This window comes from Pan troglodytes, chromosome Y, assembly GCF_028858775.2.
Source record: "Pan troglodytes isolate AG18354 chromosome Y, NHGRI_mPanTro3-v2.0_pri, whole genome shotgun sequence".
Classification (NCBI taxonomy): domain Eukaryota; kingdom Metazoa; phylum Chordata; class Mammalia; order Primates; family Hominidae; genus Pan; species Pan troglodytes.
Genome location: NC_072422.2, coordinates 36,109,568 through 36,131,994, shown reverse-complemented (window position 1 = coordinate 36,131,994; position 22,427 = coordinate 36,109,568). Strand labels below are relative to the sequence as shown.

The 22,427-nt window shown below is 34.7% G+C and overlaps 1 protein-coding gene across 1 annotated transcript in view; it reads right to left on the bottom strand.

The window, feature by feature from the left end:
• LOC129138938 (MAM and LDL-receptor class A domain-containing protein 1-like) overlaps window positions 1-22,427 on the bottom strand; it is a 464,758-nt gene that overhangs the window by 303,956 nt on the left and 138,375 nt on the right. The gene's annotated exons all lie outside the window — the stretch shown is intronic.

Sequence of the window (22,427 nt, the reverse complement as noted above, 5' to 3'; positions counted from 1 at the left end):
GGAAATATCTATATCGCTAACTCTATAAACCCGGAAATATCTACCCCGCTATCTGTATAAACACGGAAATATCTCCACCGCTACCTCTATAAACATGGAAATATCTACACCGCTATCTTTATAATCATGGAAATATCGACACCGCTGATTGTATAAACATGGAAATATCTACACCGCTACCTGTATAAACATGGAAATATCTACACCGCTATCTTTATAAGTATGGAAATGTCAACACCGCTATCTCTATAAACAAGGAATTATCTACACCACTATCTCTATAAACATGGAAATATCTACACTGCAATCTGTATAAACATGCAAATATATACACAGTCATCTGTATAAACATGGAAATATCTACACAGCCATCTCTATAAACATGGAAATACCTACACAGTCATCTGTATAAACATGGAAACATCTACACCGCTATTTCTATAAACATGGAAATACCTTCACTGCTATCTGTACAAACATGGAAATATCTACACCGCTATCTGTATACACATGGAAATATCTACACCGCTATCTCTATGAACATGGAAATATCTACACCGCTGTCTGTATACACATGGAAATATCTGCACCGCTATCTGTATACACATGGAAATACCTACACCGCTATCTGTATAAACTTGGAAATATATCCACCGCTATCAGTATAAACATGGAAATATCTACAAAGCTATCTGTATATACATGGAAATAACTCCACCGATATCTGTATAAACATGGAAATATCTACACTACTATCTGTATAAACATGGAAATATCTACACCGCCATCTGTATAAACATGGAAATATCTACATCGCTCTCTGTATAAACATGGAAATATCTACACCGCTGTTTGTATAAACATGGAATTATCTGCATCGCTATCTGCATAAACATGGAAATATCTCCACCGCTATCTCTATAAACATGGAAATATCTCCACCGCTATCTCTATAAACATGGAAATATCTGCACAGCTATCTTTATAAACATGGAAATATCTACACCACTATCTGTACAAACATGGAAATATCTAAACTGCCATCTGTATAAACATGGAAATAGCCACACCGATATCTGTATAAACATGGAAATATCTACACAGCCATCTGAATAAACATGGAAATACCTACACCGCTATCTGTATAAATATGGAAATATCTACACCGATATCTCCATAAACATGGAAATATCTACACTTCCATCTGTATAAACATGGAAATATATACACCGTTATCTCTATAAACATGGAAATATCTACACCGCCATCTGTATCAACATGGAAATATATACACAGTCATCTGTATAAACATCGAAATATCTACACCACCATCTCTATAAACATGGAAATATCTACACTGCCATCTTTATAAACATTGAAATATCTACACAGCCATCTGTAAAAACATGGAAATATCTACACCGGTATCTCTATACACATGGAAATACCTACAACGCTATCTGTAAAAACATGGAAATATCTACAACGCTATCTGTATAAACATGGAAATATCTTCACCACTATCTATACAAACTTGGAAATATTTCCACCGCTGTCTGTATTAACATGGAAATATCTACACCACTATCTGCATAAAGATGGAGATATCTACACTGCCATCTGTATAAACATGGAAATAACCACACCGCTATCTGTATGAACATGGATATATCTACGCCGCCATCTGAATAAACATGGAAATATCTACAACGCTATGTGCTTAAATATGGAAATTTCTACACCAATATCACTACAAACATGGAAATATCTACACCGCTATATGTATAAACATGGAAATATCTACACCGCTATCTCTATAAACATGGAAATATCTCCACAGCAATCTGTATAAATATGCAAATATCTAAACCGCTGTCACTATAAACATGGAAACGTCTACACCGCTATCTCTATAAACACGGAAATACCTTCACCGCTACCTGTATAAACATGGAAATATCTGCACAGCTATCTTTATAAACATGGAAATATCTACAACGCTCTCTGCATAAACTTGGAAATATCTACACCGCTATCTGTATAAACATGGAAATATGTACACAGCTATCTGTATAAACTTAGAAATCTCTACACTGCCATCGGTAGAAAGATGGAAATATCTACACCGTGATCTTTATGAACATGGAAATATCTACACCTATACCTGTATACACGTCGAAATATCTACACCTCTATCTGTATAAGTATGGAAATGTCTACACCGCAGTCTCTATAAACAAGGAAGTGTCTACACCGCTATCTCTATAAACATGGAAATATCTACACCGCCATCTGTATAAACATGGAGATACCTACACAGTACTCTGTATAAACATGGAAATATCAACACCACTATCTGTATAAGCATGGAAATATCTACAACGCTATCTTTATAAACATGGAAATATCTACATCGCTATCTGTATAAACACGGAAATATCTCCACCGCTATCTCTACAAACATGGAAATATCTACACCGCTATCTTTATAATCATGGAAATACCGACACCGCTGATTGCATAAACATGGAAATATCTACACCGCTATCTGTATAAACATGGGAATATCTACACCGCTATGTTTATAAGTATGGAAATGTCTACACCGCTATCTCTATAAACAAGGAAGTATCTACACCACTATCTCTATAAACATGGAAATATCTACACTGCCATCTGTATAAAGATGGAAAGAGCTACATCGCTCTCTGTATAAACACGGAAATATCTACGCCGCCATCTGAATAAACATGGAATTATCTGCACCGCTATCTGTATAAATATGGAAATATCTACACAAATATCACTATAACCTTGGAAATAACCTCACCGCTATCTGTATAAACATGGAAATATCTACACCGCTACCTCTATAAACATGGAAATATCTACACCGCCATCTGTATAAACATAGAAATATAGTCATCTGTATAAACATGGAAATATCTGCACCACAATCTCCATAAGCATGGAAATATCTACACTGCCATCTTTATACACATGGAAATATCTACACCGTGATCTGTATAGACATGGAAAGACCTAAACTGTCATCTGTATAAACATGGAAATATCTACACCGCTATCTGTATAAACATGGAAATATCTACACCACTATCTGTATAAACATGGAAATATCTCCACAGCTATCTGTATAAACATGGAAATATCTACACCGCTATCTCTATGTACATGGAAATATCTACACAGCTATCTTTATAAACATGGAAATATCTACACCGCTATCTTTATAAATATGGAAATAGCTACACCGCTATCTCTATAAACATGGAAATGCCTACACTGCTATCTGTATAAAAGTGGAAATATCTTCATGGCTATCTCTGTAAACATGGTAATATCTACTCCACCATCTGTGTAAACATGGAAATAACTACACAGTCATCTGTATAAACATGGAAACATCCATACCGCTATTTCTATAAACACGGAAATAACTTCACTGCTATCTGTATAAACATGAAAATATCTACACCGCTATCTGTATAAACATGGAAATATCTACACCGCTATCTCTATGAACATGGAAATATCTACACCGCTGTCTGTATACACATGGAAATAGCTACACCGCTATCTCTATACACATGGAAATACCTACACTGCTATCTGTATAAACTTGGAAATATCTCCACCGCTATCAGTATAAACATGGAAATATCTTCACCGCTATCTGTATAAACATGGAAATATCTCCACCGCCATCGGTATAAACATGGAAATATCTACACCGCTATCTGTATAAACATGGAAATATCTACACCGCCATCTGCATAAACATGGAAATATCTACATCGCTATCTGTATAAACATGGAAATATCTACACCGCTGTTTATACAAACATGGAAACAACTACACCGCTATCTGTATAAACATGGAAATATCTACACCGCTATCTGTATAAACATGGAAATATCTACACCGCTATCTTTATAAACATGGAAATATCTACATCGCTATCTGCATAAACATGGAAATATCTCCACAGCCATCGGTATAAACATGGAAATATCTCCACCGCTAACTCTATAAACATGGAAATATCTACACAGCTATCTTTATAAACATGGAAATATCTACACTGTCATCTGTAAAAACATGGAAATAGCCATACCAATATCTGTATAAACATGGAAATATCTACGCGGATATCTGAATAAACATGGAAATACCTACACCGCTATCTGTATAAATATGGAAATATCTACACCGATATCTCCATAATCATGGAAATATCTACACCGCTATCTGTATAAACATGGAAATATATACACCGCTATCTCTATAAACATGGAAATATCTACACGGCCATCTTTATAAACATTGAAATATCTACACAGCAATCTGTATAAACATGGAAATATCTACACGGCTTTCTCTATACACATGGAAATACCTACACCGCTATCTGTGAAAACATGGAAATATCTACAACGCTAGCTGTATAAACATGGAAATATCTTCACCACTATCTGTATAAACTTGGAAATATTTCCACTGCTGTCTGTATTAACATGGAAATATCTACACCACTATCTGCATAAACATGGAAATATCTACACTGCCATCTGTATAAACATAGAAATAGCCACACCGCTATTGGTATGAACATCGTTATATCTACGCCGCCATCTGAATAAACATGGAAATACCTACAACGCTATGTGCCTAAATATGGAAATTTCTACACCGATATCTCTATAAACATGGAAATATCTACACCTCTATCTGTATAAACATGGAAATATCTACACCGCTATCTCTATAAACACGGAAATATCTACACCGCCATCTGTATAAACATGGAAATATATAAAGAGTCATATGTATAAACATGGAAATATCTACACCACCATCTCTATAAACATGGAAATATCTACACAGCTATCTTTATAAACATGGAAATATCTACACCGCTATCTTTATAAATATGGAAATAGCTACATCGCTATCTCTATAAACATGGAAATGTCTACACTGCAATCTGTATAAACATGGAAATATCTTCATGGCTATCTCTGTAAACATGGAAATATCTACTCCACCATCTGTATGGAAATGTCAACACCGCTATCTCTATAAACAAGAAAGTATCTACACCACTATCTCTATAAACATGGAAATATCTACACTGCCATCTGTATAAACATGCAAATATATACACAGTCATCTGTATAAACATGGAAATATCTACACGACCATCTCTATAAACATGGAAATATCTACACCGCTATCTTTATAAACATGGAAATATCTACACATCCGCCTGTATAAGCATGGAAATATCTACACCGCTATCTCTATACACATGGAAATACCTACACCGCTATCTGTATAAACATGGAAATATCTGCACCGCTATCTGTATAAACATGGAAATATCTATGCCGCCATCTGATTGTACGTGGAAATATCTACACCGCTATCTGTATAAACATGGAAATATCTCCACCGCTATGTCTATAAACATGGAAATGTCTCCACCGCTATCTGTATAAACATGGAAATATCTCAACCGCTATCTGTATAAATATGGAAATATCTACACCGCTATCTCTATAAACATGGAAATACCTACACCGCCATGTCTCTAAACGTGGAATTATCTACACCGCTATCTCTGTAAACTCAGAAATATCTACACCACCATCTATATAAACTTAGAAATATCTACACCGCCATCAGTATAAACATGGAAATATCTACACATCCATCTGTAAAAACATAGAAATAACTACACTGCCATCTGTAGAAAGATGGAAATATCTACACCGCGATCTGTAAGAACATGGAAATACCTACACCTATACCTGTATAAACATGGAAATAACTACCCTGCTATTTGTATAAATATGGAAATATCTACACCGCTATCTCTATAAACAAGGAAATGTCTACACAGCTATCTGTATAAACATGGAAATATCTACATGTCTATCTCTATAAACATGGAAATATCTACACCGCCATCTGTAAAAACATGGAAATACCTACACCGCAATCTGTATAAACATGGAAATATCTACACCGCTATCTGTATAAACATGGAAATATCTACACCGCGCTCTGTATAAACATGGAAATGTCTATACCGCTATCTGTATAAATATGGAAATGTCTACACAACGATCAGTATAAACATGGAAATATCTACACCGCTGTCTGTGTAAACATGGAAATATCTACACTGCCATCTGAATAAACATGGAAATATCTACGCAGGTATCTCTATAAATATGGAAATATCTTCACCACTATCTCTATAAACATGGAAATACCTACACCGCTATCTCTATAAACATGGAAATATCTACACCGCTATCTCTATAAACATGGAAATATCTACACTGCCATCTGTAGAAACATAGAAATATATCCACAGTCATCTGTGAAAACATGGAAATATCTATACATCCATCTGTATAAACATGGCAATATATACAGGGCCACCTGTATACACATGGAGATATCTACACCGCTATCTGTATAAACATGGAAATATCTACATCGCTATCTGTATAAACATGGAAATATCTCCACCGCGATCTGTATAAACATTTAAGTATCTACACCGCTATCTATATAAATATGGAAATATCTCCACCGCTATCTCTATAAACATGGAAATATCTACACCACTATTTTTCTAAACATGCTAATATCGACAACGCTGCTTGTATAAACATGGAAATATCTTCACCACTATCTGTATAAACATGGAAATATCTACACTGCTATCTTGGTAAACATGGAAATATCTACACCACTATCCGTATAAACATGGAAATATCTACATCGCTATCTGCATAAACATGGAAATATCTCCACCGCTATCTCTATAAACATGGAAATATCTCCACCGCTATCTCTGTAAACATGTAAATATCTACACATCTATCTTTATAAACGTGGAAATATCTACACCACTATCTGTATAAACATGGAAATATCTACACCGCCATCGGTATAAACATGGAAATAGCCACACCGCTATCTGTATTAACATGGATATAGCCACACCGCTATCTGTATAAACATGGAAATATCTACACGGCCATCTGAATAAACATGGAAATATCTACACCGGTATCTGTATAAATATGGAAATATCTACACCGATATCTCCATAAACATGGAAATATCTCCACCGCTATCTGTATAAACATGAAAATACCTACACCGCTATCTCTATGAACATGGAAATATCTACACCGCCATCTGTATGAACATGGAAATATATAGAGTCATCTGTACAAACTTGGAAATATCTACACCACCATATCTATAAACATGGAAATATCTACACTGCCATCTTTCTAAACATGGAAATATCTACACAGCCATCTGTATAAACATGGAAATATATACACAGTCATCTGTATAAACATGGAAATATCTACACCACAATCTCCATAAACATGGAAATATCTACACTGCCATCTTTATACACATGGAAATATCTACACCGTGATCTGTGTAGACATGGAAATACCTACACTGTCATCTGTATAAACATGGAAATATCTACACCGCTATCTGTATAAACATGGAAATATCTACACCACTATCTGTATAAACTTGGAAATATCTCCACAGCTATCTGTATAAACATGGAAATATCTATACCACTATCTCTATATACATGGAAATATCTACAGAGCTATCTTTATAAACATGGAAATATCTACACCGCTATCTTTATAAATATGGAAATAGCTACACCGCTATCTCTATAAACTTGGAAATGTCTACACTGCTATCTGTATAAAAGTGGAAATATCTTCATGGCTATCTCTGTAAACATGGAAATATCTACTCCACCATCTGTATAAACATGGAAATAACTACACAGTCATCTGTATAAACATGGAAACATCTATACCGCTATTTCTATAAACACGGAAATAACTTCACTGCTATCTGTATAAACATGAAAATATCTACACCGCTATCTGTATAAACATGGAAATATCTACACCGCTATCTCTATGAACATGGAAATATCTACACCGCTGTCTGTATACACATGGAAATAGCTACACCGCTATCTCTATACACATGGAAATAACTACACTGCTATCTGTATAAACTTGGAAATATCTCCACCGCTATCAGTATAAACATGGAAATATCTACACCGCTATCAGTATAAACATGGAAATATCTCCACCGCCATCGGTATAAACATGGAAATATCTACACCGCTATCTGTATAAACATGGAAATATCTACACCGCCATCTGTATAAACATGGAAATATCTACATCGCTAACTGTATAAACATGGAAATATCTACACCGCTGTTTATATAAACATGGAAATATCTACACCGCTATCTGTATAAACATGGAAATATCTACACCGCTATCTGTATAAACATGGAAATATCTACACCGCTATCTTTATAAACATGGAAATATCTACATCGCTATCTGCATAAACATGGAAATATCTCCACAGCCATCGGTATAAACATGGAAATATCTCCACCGCTAACTTTATAAACATGGAAATATATACACAGCTATCTTTATAAACATGGAAATATCTACACCACTATCTGTACAAACATGGAAATATCTACACTGTCATCTGTATAAACATGGAAATAGCCACACCGATATCTGTATGAACATGGAAATATCTACGCGGCCATCTGAATAAACATGGAAATACCTACACCGCTATCTGTATAAATATGGAAATATCTACACTGATATCTCCATAAACATGGAAATATCTACACCGCTATCTGTATAAACATGGAAATACCTACACCGCTATCTCTATAAACATGGAAATATCTAAACCGCCATCTGTATAAACATGGAAATATATACAGAGTCATATGTATAAACATGGAAATATCTACACCACCATCTCTATCAACATGCAAATATCTACACTGCCATCTTTATAAACATGGAAATATCTACACATCCGCCTGTATAAGCATGGAAATATCTACACCGCTATCTCTATACACATGGAAATACCTACACCGCTATCTGTATAAACATGGAAATATCTGCACCGCTATCTGTATAAACATGGAAATATCTATGCCGCCATCTGATTGAACGTGGAAATATCTACACCGCTATCTGTATAAACATGGAAATATCTCCACAGCTATGTCTATAAACATGGAAATATCTCCACCGCTATCTGTATAAACATGGAAATATCTCAACCACTATCTGTATAAATATGGAAATATCTACACCGCTATCTCTATAAACATGGAAATACCTACACCGCCATGTCTCTAAACGTGGAATTATCTACACCGCTATCTCTGTAAACTCAGAAATATCTACACCACCATCTCTATAAACTTAGAAATATCTACACCGCCATCAGTATAAACATGGAAATATCTACAAAGCCATCTGTAAAAACATAGAAATAACTACACTGCCATCTGTAGAAAGATGGAAATATCTACACCGCGATCTGTAAGAACATGGAAATACCTACACCTATACCTGTCTAAACATGGAAATAACTACCCTGCTCTTTGTATAAATATGGAAATATCTACACCGCTATCTCTATAAACAAGGAAATGTCTACACAGCTATCTGTATAAACATGGAAATATCTACATGGCTATCTCTATAAACATGGAAATATCTACACCACCATCTGTATAAACATGAAAATAGCTACACAGTCATCTGTATAAACATGAAAATATCTACACCACTATCTGTATAAACATGGAAATATCTACACAGTCATCTCTGTAAGCATGGAAATATCTTCACCTCTATCTGTATAAACATGGAAGTAACCACACCGCTATCTGTATAAACATGGAAATATCTACACCGCCATCTGTAAAAACATGGAAATACCTACACAGTCATCTCTATAAACATGGAAATATCTACACCTCCATCTGTATAAACATGGAAATATCTACACCGCTATCCCTATAAACATGGAAATACCTACACCGCAATCTGTATAAACATGGAAATATCTACACCGCTATCTGCATAAACATGGAAATATCTACACCGCGCTCTGTATAAACATGGAAATGTCTATACTGCTATATGTATAAATATGGAAATATCGACACAACGATCAGTATAAACATGGAAATATCTACACCGCTGTCTGTGTAAACATGGAATTATCTATACTGCCATCTGTATAAACATGGAAATATCTACGCAGGTATCTCTATAAATATGGAAATATCTTCACCGCTATCTCTATAAACATGGAAATACCTACACCGCTATCCCTATAAACATGGAAATATCTACACCGCTATCTCTATAAACATGGAAATATCTACACCGCCATCTGTAGAAACATGAAAATATATCCACAGTCATCTGTGAAAACATGGAAATATCTATACATCCATCTGTATAAACATGGCAATATATACAGGGCCACCTATATACACATGGAGATATCTACACCGATATCTGTATAAACATGGAAATACCTACATCGCTATCTGTATAAACATGGAAATATCTCCACCGCTATCTGTATAAACATTTAAATATCTACACCGCTATCTATATAAATATGGAAATATCTCCACCGCTATCTCTATAAACATGGAAATATCTACACCGCTGTTTTTCTAAACATGGTAATACCTACAACGCTGCTTGTATAAACATGGAAATATCTTCACCACTATCTGTATAAACATGGAAATATCTACACCGCTATCTTGATAAACATGGAAATATCTCCACCGCTATCTCTATAAACATGGAAATATCTCCACCGCTATCTCTGTAAACATGAAAATATCTACACATCTACCTTTATAAACGTGGAAATATCTACACCACTATCTGTATAAACATGGAAATATCTACACCGCCATCTGTATAAACATGGAAATAGCCACACCGCTATCTGTATTAACATGGATATAGCCACACCGCTATCTGTATAAACATGGAAATATCTACACGGCCATCTGAATACACATGGAAATATCTACACCGCTATCTGTATAAATATGGAAATATCTACACCGATATCTCCATAAACATGGAAATATCTCCACCGCTATCTGTATAAACATGAAAATACCTACACCGCTATCTCTATAAACATGGAAATATCTACACCGCCATCTGTATGAACATGGAAATATATACAGTCATCTGTATAAACTTGGAAATATCTACACCACCATCTCTATAAACATGGAAATATCTACACTGCCATCTTTATAAACATGGAAATATCTACACAGCCATCTGTATAAACATGGAAATATCTACACCGCTATCTCTATGCACATGGAAATACCTACACCACGATCTGTATAAACATGGAAATATCTACACCGCTATCTGTATAAACATGGAAATATCTACACCACTATCTGTATAAACTTGGAAATATCTCCACCGCTATCTGTATAAACATGGAAATATCTCCCACGCTGTCGGTATAAATATGGAAATATCTAAACCGCTATCTCTATACACATGGAAATGTCTACACTGCTATATCTATAAACATGGAAATACCTAAACCGCTACCTGTATAAACATGGAAATATCTACACAGCTATCTGTATAAACATGGAAAAGCTACAACGCTATCTGCATAAACTTGTAAATATCTACACCGCTATCTGTATAAACATGGAAATATGTACACAGCTATCTGTATAAACATAGAAATCTCTACACTGCCATCAGTAGAAAGATGGAAATATCTACTCCGTGATCTGTATGAACATGGAAATATCTACACCTATACCTGTATAAACGTGGAAATATCTACACCTCTATCTGTATAAGTATGGAAATGTCTACTCCGCAGTCTCTATAAACAAGGAAGTGTCTACACCGCTATCTCTATAAACATGGAAATATCTGCACCGCCTTCTGTATAAACATGGAGATATCTACACAGTACTCTGTATAAACATGGAAACATCAACACGACTATCTCTATAAACATGGAAATATCTACACCGCTATCTTTATAAACATGGAAATATCTACATCGCTATCTGTATAAACACGGAAATATCTCCACCGCTACCTCTATAAACATGGAAATATCTACACCGCCTTCTGTATAAACATGGAGATATCTACACCACCATCTCTATAAACATGGAAATATCTACAATGCCATCTTTATAAACATGGAAATATCTACACCGTGATCTGTATAGACATGGAAATATCTACACCTTGATCTGTATAAACATGGAAATATCTACACCGCTATCTGTATAAACATGGAAATATCTTCACCGCTATCTGTATAAACTTGGACATATCTCCACAACTATCTGTATAAACATGGAAATATCTACACCGCTATCTCTATAAACATGGAAATATCTACACCGCTATCTTTATAAATATGAAAATAGCTACACTGCTATCTGTATAAACATGGAAATATCTTCATGCCTATCTCTGTAAACATGGAAATATCTACTCCACCATCTGTATAAGCATGGAAATACCTACACAGTCATCTGTATAAACATGGAAACATCTACACCGCTATTTCTATAAACACGGAAATACCTTCACTGCTATCTGTATAAACATGGAAATATCTACACCGCTATCTGTATAAACATGCAAATCTCTACAACGCTATCTCTATGAACATGGAAATATCTACCCCGCTGTCTGTATACACATGGAAATATCTACACCGCTATCTCTATACACATGGAAATACCTACACCGCTATCTGTATAAACTTGGAAATAACTCTACCGCTATCAGTATAAACATGGAAATATCTACACCGCTATCTGTATAAACATGGAAATATCTCCACCGCCATCTGTATAAACATGGAAATATCAACACCGCTATCTCTATACACATGGAAATACCTACACCACGATCTGTATAAACATGGAAATATATACACCGCTATCTGTATAATCATGGAAATATCTACACGACTATCTGTATAAACTTCGAAAAATCTCCACCGCTATCTGTATAAACATGGAAATATCTCCAACGCTATCTGTATAAACATGGAAATATCTCCACAGCAATCTGTAAAAATATGGAAATATCTAAACTGCTATCTCTATAAACATGGAAATGTCTACACTGCTCTCTCTATAAACATGGAAATAACTACACCGCTACCTGTATAAACATGGAAATATCTGCACAGCTATCTTTATAAACATGGAAATATCTACAACGCTATCTGCATAAACTTGGAAATATCTACACCGCTATCTGTATAAACATGGAAATATCTACACCGCCATCTGTATAAACATGGAGATACCTACACAGTACTCTGTATAAACATGGAAATATCAACACCACTATCTGTATAAACATGGAAATATCTACACCGCTATCTTTATAAACATGGAAATATCTACATCGCTATCTGTATAAACATGGAAATATCTCCACCGCTATCTCTATAAACATGGAAATATCTACACCGCTATCTGTATAAACATGGAAATATCTACACCGCTATCTTTATAAGTATGGAAATGTCTACACCGCTATCTCTATAAACAAGGAAGTATCTACACCACTATCTCTATAAACATGGAAATATCTACACTGCCATCTGCATAAACATGAAAAGAGCTACATCGCTCTCTGTATAAACATGGAAATATCTACGCCGCCATCTGAATAAACATGGAATTATCTGCACTGCTATCTGTATAAATATGGAAATATCTACACAAATATTTCTATAAACATGGAAATAACTACACCGCTATCTGTATAAACATGGAAATATCTACACCGCTATCTCTATAAACATGGAAATATCTACACCGCCATCTGTATAAACATGGAAATATATACACAGTCATCTGCATAAACATGGATATATCTACACCACAATCTCCATAAACATGGAAATATCTACACTGCCATCTTCATACACATGGAAATATCTACACCGTGATCTGTATAGACATGGAAATACCTACACTGTCATCTGTATAAACATGGAAATATCTACACCGCTATCTGTATAAACATGGAAATATCTACACCGCTATCTTTATAAGTATGGAAATGTCAACACCGCTATCTCTATAAACAAGGAAGTATCTACACCACTATCTCTATAAACATGGAAATATCTACACTGCCATCTGTATAAACATGCAAATATATACACAGTCATCTGTATAAACATGGAAATATCTACACCGCCATCTCTATAAACATGGAAATATCTACACAGCTATCTTTATAAACATGGAAATATCTACACCGCTATCTTTATAAATATGGAAATATCTACACCGTGATCTGTATTAACATGCAAATATCTACAAGGCTATCTCTATGAACATGGAAATATCTACACCGCTCTCTGTATACACATGGAAATATCTACACCGCTATCTCTATACACATGGAAATACCTACACCGCTATCTGTATAAACTTGGAAATATCTCCACCGCTACGAGTATAAACATGGAAATATCTACACCGCTATCTGTATAAACATGGAAATATCTCCACCGCCATCTGTATAAACATGGAAATATCTACACCGCTATCTCTATACACATGGAAATACCTACACCACTATCTGTATAAACATGGAAATATCTACACCACTATCTGTACAAACTTGGAAAAATCTCCACCGCTATCTGTATAAACATGGAAATATCTCCAACGCTATCTGTATAAACATGGAAATATCTCCACAGCAATCTGTAAAAATATGGAAATATCTAAACCGCTATCTCTATAAACATGGAAATGTCTACACTGCTATCTCTATAAACATGGAAATAACTACACCGCTACCTGTATAAACATGGAAATATCTACACAGCTATCTTTATAAACATGGAAATATCTACAACGCTATCTCCATAAACTTGGAAATATCTACACCGCTATCTGTATAAACATGGAAATATGTACACAGCTATCTGTATAAACTTAGAAATCTCTGCACTGCCATCGGTAGAAAGATGGAAATATCTACACCGTGATCTTTATGAACATGGAAATATCTACACCTATACCTGTATAAACGTCGAAATATCTACACCTCTATTTGTATAAGTATGGAAATGTCTGCACCGCAGTCTCTATAAACAAGGAAGTGTCTACACCGCTATCTCTATAAACATGGAAATATCTACACCGCCATCTGTATAAACATGGAGATACCTACACAGTACTCAGTATAAACATGGAAATATCAACACCACTATCTGTATAAACATGGAAATATCTACACCGCTATCTTTATAAACATGGAAATATCTACATCGCTATCTGTATAAACACGGAAATATCTCCACCGCTATCTCTATAAACATGGAAATATCTACACCGCTATCTGTATAAACATGGAAATATCTACACAGCTATCTTTATAAGTATGGAAATGTCTACACCGCTATCTCTATAAACAAGGAAGTATCTACACCATTATCTCTATAAACATGGAAATATCTACACTGCCATCTGTATAAACATGGAAATATATACACAGTCATCTGTATAAACATGGAAATATCTACACCACAATCTCCATAAACATGGAAATATCTACACTGCCATCTTGATACACATGGAAATATCTACACCGTGATCTGTGTAGACATGGAAATACCTACACTGTCATCTGTATAAACATGGAAATATCTACACCGCTATCTGTATAAACATGGAAATATCTACACCACTATCTGCATAAACTTGGAAATATCTCCACAGCTATCTGTATAAACATGGAAATATCTACACTGCTATCTCTATAAACATTGAAATATCTACACCGCTATCTTTATAAACATGGAAATATCTACACCGCTATGTTTATAAATATGGAAATAGCTACACCGCTATCTCTATAAACATGGAAATGTCTACACTGCTATCTGTATAAAAGTGGAAATATCTTCATGGCTATCTCTGTAAACATGGAAATATCTATGCCGCCATCTGAATAAACATGGAATTATCTGCACCGCTATCTGTATAAATATGGAAATATCTACAACAATATCTCTATAAACATGGAAATATCTACACCGCTATCTGTATAAACATGGAAATATCTACAACAATATCTCTATAAACATGGAAATATCTACACCGCTATCTGTATAAACATGGAAATATCTACACCGCTATCTCTATAAACATGGAAATATCTACACTGCCATCTGTATAAACATGAAAAGAGCTACATCGCTCTCTGTATAAACATGGAAATATCTACGCCGCCATCTGAATAAACATGGAATTATCTGCACTGCTATCTGTATAAATATGGAAATATCTACACAAATATTTCTATAAACATGGAAATAACTACACCGCTATCTGTATAAACATGGAAATATCTACACCGCTATCTCTATAAACATGGTAATATCTACACCGCCATCTGTATAAACATGGAAATATATACACAGTCATCTGCATAAACATGGATATATCTACACCACAATCTCCATAAACATGGAAATATCTACACTGCCATCTTTATACACATGGAAATATGTACACCGTGATCTGTATAGACATGGAAATACCTACACTGTCATCTGTATAAACATGGAAATATCTACATGGCTATCTGTATAAACATGGAAATATCTACACCACTATCTGTATAAACTTGGAAATATCTCCACAGCTATCTGTATAAACATGGAAATATCTACACCGCTATCTCTATAAACATTGAAATATCTACAGAGCTATCTTTATAAACATGGAAATATCTACACCGCTATGTTTATAAATATGGAAATAGCTACACCGCTATCTCTATAAACATGGAAATGTCTACACTGCTATCTGTATAAAAGTGGAAATATCTTCATGGCTATCTCTGTAAACATGGAAATATCTAGGCCGCCATCTGAATAAACATGGAATTATCTGCACCGCTATCTGTATAAATATGGAAATATCTACAACAATATCTCTATGAACATGGAAATATCTACACAGCTATCTTTATAAACATGGAAATATCTTCACCGCTATCTTTATAAATATGGAAATAGCTACACCGCTGTCTCTATAAACATGGAAATGTCTACACTGCTATCTGTATAAACATGGAAATATATTCATGGCTATCTCTGTAAACATGGAAATATCTACTCCACCATCTGTATAAACATGGAAATACCTACACAGTCATCTGTATAAACATGGAAACATCTACACCGCTATTTCTATAAACACGGAAATACCTTCACTGCTATCTGTATAAACATGGAAATATCTACACCGCTATCTCTATAAACATGGAAATATCTACACCGCCATCTGTATAAACATGGAAATATATACACAGTCACCTGTATAAACATGGAAATATCTACACCACCATCTCTATAAACATGGAAATATCTACACTGCCATCTTTATAAACATGGAAATATCTACACCGTGATCTGTATAAACATGGAAATATCTACACCGTGATCTGTATAAACATGGAAATATCTACACCGCTATCTGTATAAACATGGAAATAACTTCACCACTCTCTGTATAAACTTGGAAATATCTCCACAGCTATCTGTATAAACATGGAAATATCTACACCGCTCTGTCTATAAACATGGAAATATCTACACCGCTATCTTCATAAACATGGAAATATCTACACCGCTATCTTTATAAATATGGAAATAGCTACACCGCTATCTCTATAAACATGGAAATGACTACACTGCTATCTGTATAAACATGGAAAGAGCCACATCGCTATCTGTATAAACATGGAAATATCTACGCCGCCATCTGAATAAACATGGAATTATCTGCACCGCTATCTGTATAAATATAGAAATATCTACAACAATATCTCTATAAACATGGAAATATCTACACCGCTATCTGTATAAACATGGAAATATCTACACCGATATCTCTATAAACATGTAAATATCTCCACCGCTATCTCTGTAAACATGGAAATATCTACACATCTATCTTTATAAACGTGGAAATATCTACACCACTATCTGTATAAACATGGAAATATCTACACCGCCATCTGTATAAACATGGAAATACCCACACCGCTATCTGTATTAACATGGATATAGCCACACCGCTATCTGTATAAACATGGAAATATCTGCACGGCCATCTGAATAAACATGGAAATATCTACACCGGTATCTGTATAAATATGGAAATATCTACACCGATATCTCCATAAACATGGAAATATCTCCACCGCTATCTGTATAAACATGAAAATACCTACACCGCTATCTCTATGAACATGAAAATATCTACACCGGCATCTGTATGAACATGGAAATATATAGAGTCATCTGTATAAACTTGGAAATATCTACACCACCATATCTATAAACATGGAAATATCTACACTGCCATCTTTATAAACATGGAAATATCTACACAGCCATCTGTATAAACATGGAAATATATACACAGTCATCTGTATAAACATGGAAATATCTACACCACAATCTCCATAAACATGGAAATATCTACACCGCTATCTCTATACACATGGAAATACCTACACCGCTATCTGTATAAACTTGGAAATATCTCCACCGCTATCACTATAAACATGGAAATAACTACACCGCTATCTGTATAAACATGGAAATATCTCCACCGCCATCTGTATAAACATGGAAATATCTACACCGCTATCTCTATACACATGGAAATACCTACACCACTATCTGTATAAACATGGAAATATCTACACCGCTATCTGTATAATCATGGAAATATCTACACCACTATCTGTACAAACTTGGAAAAATCTCCACCGCTATCTGTATAAACATGGAAATATCTCCAACGCTATCTGTATAAACATGGAAATATCTCCACAGCAATCTGTAAAAATATGAAAATATCTAAACCGCTATCTCTATAAACATGGAAATGTCTACACTGCTATCTCTATAAACATGGAAATAACTACACCGCTACCTGTATAAACATGGAAATATCTACACAGCTATCTTTATAAACATGGAAATATCTACAACGCTATCTGCATAAACTTGGAAATATCTACACCGCTATCTGTATAAACATGGAAATATGTACACAGCTATCTGTATAAACTTAGAAATCTCTGCACTGCCATCGGTAGAAAGATGGAAATATCTACACCGTGATCTTTATGAACATGGAAATATCTACACCTATACCTGTATAAACGTCGAAATATCTACACCTCTATTTGTATAAGTATGGAAATGTCTGCACCGCAGTCTCTATAAACAAGGAAGTGTCTACACCGCTATCTCTATAAACATGGAAATATCTACACCGCCATCTGTATAAACATGGAGATACCTACACAGTACTCAGTATAAACATGCAAATATCAACACCACTATCTGTATAAACATGGAAATATCTACACCGCTATCTTTATAAACATGGAAATATCTACATCGCTATCTGTATAAACACGGAAATATCTCCACCGCTATCTCTATAAACATGGAAATATCTACACCGCTATCTGTATAAACATGGAAATATCTACACAGCTATCTTTATAAGTATGGAAATGTCTACACCGCTATCTCTATAAACAAGGAAGTATCTACACCATTATCTCTATAAACATGGAAATATCTACACTGCCATCTGTATAAACATGGAAATATATACACAGTCATCTGTATAAACATGGAAATATCTACACCACAATCTCCATAAACATGGAAATATCTACACTGCCATCTTGATACACATGGAAATATCTACACCGTGATCTGTATAGACATGGAAATACCTACACTGTCATCTGTATAAACATGGAAATATCTACACCACTATCTGCATAAACTTGGAAATATCTCCACAGCTATCTGTATAAACATGGAAATATCTACACTGCTATCTCTATAAACATTGAAATATCTACACCGCTATCTTTATAAACATGGAAATATCTACACCGCTATGTTTATAAATATGGAAATAGCTACACCGCTATCTCTATAAACATGGAAATGTCTACACTGCTATCTGTATAAAAGTGGAAATATCTTCATGGCTATCTCTGTAAACATGGAAATATCTATGCCGCCATCTGAATAAACATGGAATTATCTGCACCGCTATCTGTATAAATATGGAAATATCTACAACAATATCTCTATAAACATGGAAATATCTACACCGCTATCTGTATAAACATGGAAATATCTACAACAATATCTCTATAAACATGGAAATATCTACACCGCTATCTGTATAAACATGGAAATATCTACACCGCTATCTCTATAAACATGGAAATATCTACACTGCCATCTGTATAAACATGAAAAGAGCTACATCGCTCTCTGTATAAACATGGAAATATCTACGCCGCCATCTGAATAAACATGGAATTATCTGCACTGCTATCTGTATAAATATGGAAATATCTACACAAATATTTCTATAAACATGGAAATAACTACACCGCTATCTGTATAAACATGGAAATATCTACACCGCTATCTCTATAAACATGGAAATATCTACACCGCCATCTGTATAAACATGGAAATATATACACAGTCATCTGCATAAACATGGATATATCTACACCACAATCTCCATAAACATGGAAATATCTACACTGCCATCTTTATACACATGGAAATATGTACACCGTGATCTGTATAGACATGGAAATACCTACACTGTCATCTGTATAAACATGGAAATATCTACATGGCTATCTGTATAAACATGGAAATATCTACACCACTATCTGTATAAACTTGGAAATATCTCCACAGCTATCTGTATAAACATGGAAATATCTACACCGCTATCTCTATAAACATTGAAATATCTACAGAGCTATCTTTATAAACATGGAAATATCTACACCGCTATGTTTATAAATATGGAAATAGCTACACCGCTATCTCTATAAACATGGAAATGTCTACACTGCTATCTGTATAAAAGTGGAAATATCTTCATGGCTATCTCTGTAAACATGGAAATATCTAGGCCGCCATCTGAATAAACATGGAATTATCTGCACCGCTATCTGTATAAATATGGAAATATCTACAACAATATCTCTATGAACATGGAAATATCTACACAGCTATCTTTATAAACATGGAAATATCTTCACCGCTATCTTTATAAATATGGAAATAGCTACACCGCTGTCTCTATAAACATGGAAATGTCTACACTGCTATCTGTATAAACATGGAAATATATTCATGGCTATCTCTGTAAACATGGAAATATCTACTCCACCATCTGTATAAACATGGAAATACCTACACAGTCATCTGTATAAACATGGAAACATCTACACCGCTATTTCTATAAACACGGAAATACCTTCACTGCTATCTGTATAAACATGGAAATATCTACACCACCATCTCTATAAACATGGAAATATCTACACTGCCATCTTTATAAACATGGAAATATCTACACCGTGATCTGTATAAACATGGAAATATCTACACCGTGATCTGTATAAACATGGAAATATCTACACCGCTATCTGTATAAACATGGAAATAACTTCACCACTCTCTGTATAAACTTGGAAATATCTCCACAGCTATCTGTATAAACATGGAAATATCTACACCGCTCTGTCTATAAACATGGAAATATCTACACCGCTATCTTCATAAACATGGAAATATCTACACCGCTATCTTTATAAATATGGAAATAGCTACACCGCTATCTCTATAAACATGGAAATGACTACACTGCTATCTGTATAAACATGGAAAGAGCCACATCGCTATCTGTATAAACATGGAAATATCTACGCCGCCATCTGAATAAACATGGAATTATCTGCACCGCTATCTGTATAAATATAGAAATATCTACAACAATATCTCTATAAACATGGAAATATCTACACCGCTATCTGTATAAACATGGAAATATCTACACCGATATCTCTATAAACATGGAAATATCTCCACCGCTATCTCTGTAAACATGGAAATATCTACACATCTATCTTTATAAACGTGGAAATATCTACACCACTATCTGTATAAACATGGAAATATCTACACCGCCATCTGTATAAACATGGAAATACCCACACCGCTATCTGTATTAACATGGATATAGCCACACCGCTATCTGTATAAACATGGAAATATCTGCACGGCCATCTGAATAAACATGGAAATATCTACACCGGTATCTGTATAAATATGGAAATATCTACACCGATATCTCCATAAACATGGAAATATCTCCACCGCTATCTGTATAAACATGAAAATACCTACACCGCTATCTCTATGAACATGAAAATATCTACACCGCCATCTGTATGAACATGGAAATATATAGAGTCATCTGTACAAACTTGGAAATATCTACACCACCATATCTATAAACATGGAAATATCTACACTG